We start from the raw sequence: 2,171 nt of genomic DNA, 5'->3' as shown, positions 1-2,171 counted from the left end.
TTTTTTCCTTTAAAATTCGGTTTAATTTTGCCGGTTCGATCGACGAATCTTTTTGTTTTTCTTGTTGGCGGAAAGGAGAAAGGGGGCAAGGCGCAGGGGCGCGCGTGCGGGGTGTGACGGGGGGTGCAAGCGAAAGAGGCATAATAGAATTTGGAGTGCTGTGAATGACGGATGCGATCATACCAGCACTAACGCACCGGATCCCATCAGAGCTCCAAAGTTAGCGTGCTTGGACGAGAGTAGTGCAAGGATGGTTGACCCCCTGGGAAGTCCTCGTGTTGCATTCCTTCTTTTTTTTTCCTTTAAAATTCGGTTTAATTTTGCCGCTTCGATCGGCGAATCTTTTTATTTTTCCTTTTGGCGGAAACAAGAAAGGGGGCGAGGCGCGGAGGTCCGCATGCGGGGTGTGACGGGCGGCACATGGAAAGAGGCTTAATAGAATTTGGGGTGCTCGGAATGACGGGTGCCATCATACCAGCACTAACGCACCGGATTCCATCAGAACTCCGAAGTTAAGCTTGCTTGGGCGGGAGTAGTACAAGGATGGGTGACCCCCTGGGAAGTATTTTTGTTGCATCCCTTCTTTTTTTTTCCGTTAAAATTAGGTTTAATTTTGCCGGTTCATCGACGAATCTTTTTGTTTTTCTCTTGGCGGAAACGAGAAAGAGGGCAAGGCGCAGGGGCGCGCGTGCTGGGTGTGACGGGCGGCGGAGGAGAAAGAGGCATAATAGAATTTGGAGTGCTGGGAATGACGGATGCGATCAAACCAGCACTAACGCACCGGATCCCATCAGAACTCCGAAGTTAAGCGTGCTTGGACGAGAGTCGTACTAGGATGGGTGACCTACTGGGAAGTCCTCGTGCTGCATCCCTTCTTTTTTTTTCCTTTAAAATTCAGTTTAATTTTGCCGGTTCTATCGGCGAATCTTTTTGTTTTTCCTCTTGGCGGAAACAAGAAAGGGGGCGAGGCGCGGAGCCCCGCGTGCGGTATGACTGGCGGCGCAGGCCAAAGAGGCATAATAGAATTTGGAGTGCTGGGAACGACGGAAGCGATCATACCAGCACTAACGCACCGGATCCCATCGGAACTCCGAAGTTAAGCATGCTTGGGCGAGAGTAGTACTAAGATGTGTGACCCCCAGGGAAGTCCCCGTGTGGCATCCCTTTCTTTTTTTTTCCTTTAAAATTTGGTTTAATTTTGCTGGTTATATCGGCGAATCTTTTTGTTTTTCCTCTTGGCAGAAATGAGAAAGGAGGCAAGGCGCAGGGGCGCGCGTGCAGGGTGTGACGGGCGGCGGAGGAGAAAGAGGCATAATAGAATTTGGAGTGCTGGGAATGACAGATGTGTTCATACCAGCACTAACGTTCCGGATCCCCTCAGAACTCCGAAGTTAAGCGTGCTTGGGCAAGAGTAGTACTAGGATAGGTGACCCCCTGGGAAGTCCTCGTGTTGCATCCCTTCAGTTTTTTTTCATTTAAAATTCAGTTTAATTTTGCCGGTTCGATCGGCGAATATTTTTGTTTTTCCTCTTGGCAGAAACTAGAAAAGGGGCAAGGCGCGGAGGCCCGCGTGCGGGGTGTGACGGGCGGCGGAGGAGAAAAAGGCATAATAGAATTTGGAGTGCTGGGAATGACGGATGCGATCATACCAACACTAACGCACCGGATCCCATAAGAACTCCAAAGTAAAGCGTGCTTGGGCGGGAGTAGTACTAGGATGGGTGACCCCCTGGGAAGTCCTCGTGTTGCATCCCTTCCTTTTTTTTTTCCTTTAAAATTCAGTTTAATTTAGCCGGTTCGATTGGCGAATCTTCTTGTTTTTCCTCTTGGCGGAAACGAGAAAGGGGGCAAGGCGCAGGGGCGCGCGTGCTGGGTGTGACGGACGGCGGTGGAGAAAGAGGCATAATAAAATTTGTCGTTCTGGGAATGACGGATGCGATCATACCAGCACAAACGCATCAGATCCAATCGGAACTCCGAAGTTAAGCGTGCTTGGGCGAGAATTGTACTAGGATGGGTGACCCCCTGGAAAATCCTCGTGTTGCATCCCTTCCTTTTTTTTTGTCTTTAAAATTCGGTTTAATTTTGTCGGTTCGATCGGCGAATCTTTTTGTTTTTCCTCTTGGCAGAAACAAGAACGGTTGCAACGCGCAGGGGCGCGCGTGCGGGGT

General features: G+C 50.0%; 5 non-coding genes and 2 pseudogenes across 5 annotated transcripts; all 7 read left to right on the top strand.

Annotated features, from left to right (window-relative positions):
* Positions 1-169: 169 nt before the first annotated feature.
* On the top strand, positions 170-287 carry LOC124894309 (annotated as a pseudogene).
* A 174-nt stretch (positions 288-461) lies between these two features.
* On the top strand, positions 462-580 carry LOC124894310 (annotated as a pseudogene).
* A 173-nt stretch (positions 581-753) lies between these two features.
* Positions 754-872, top strand: LOC124894311. Its single transcript, XR_007051134.1, has one exon. It is a non-coding gene; the product is annotated as a 5S ribosomal RNA (ribosomal RNA).
* A 173-nt stretch (positions 873-1,045) lies between these two features.
* Positions 1,046-1,164, top strand: LOC124894313. Its single transcript, XR_007051136.1, has one exon. It is a non-coding gene; the product is annotated as a 5S ribosomal RNA (ribosomal RNA).
* A 176-nt stretch (positions 1,165-1,340) lies between these two features.
* On the top strand, positions 1,341-1,459 carry LOC124894312. The gene has a single exon (XR_007051135.1). It is a non-coding gene; the product is annotated as a 5S ribosomal RNA (ribosomal RNA).
* A 176-nt stretch (positions 1,460-1,635) lies between these two features.
* LOC124894308 lies at positions 1,636-1,754 on the top strand. The gene has a single exon (XR_007051133.1). It is a non-coding gene; the product is annotated as a 5S ribosomal RNA (ribosomal RNA).
* A 177-nt stretch (positions 1,755-1,931) lies between these two features.
* LOC124894314 lies at positions 1,932-2,050 on the top strand. Its single transcript, XR_007051137.1, has one exon. It is a non-coding gene; the product is annotated as a 5S ribosomal RNA (ribosomal RNA).
* Positions 2,051-2,171: the final 121 nt, after the last annotated feature.

The sequence above is a fragment of the Capsicum annuum genome, unplaced genomic scaffold, assembly GCF_002878395.1.
Source record: "Capsicum annuum cultivar UCD-10X-F1 unplaced genomic scaffold, UCD10Xv1.1 ctg7300, whole genome shotgun sequence".
NCBI classification, from domain to species: Eukaryota; Viridiplantae; Streptophyta; class Magnoliopsida; order Solanales; family Solanaceae; genus Capsicum; species Capsicum annuum.
This window is presented reverse-complemented; position numbering and strand designations above follow the sequence as displayed.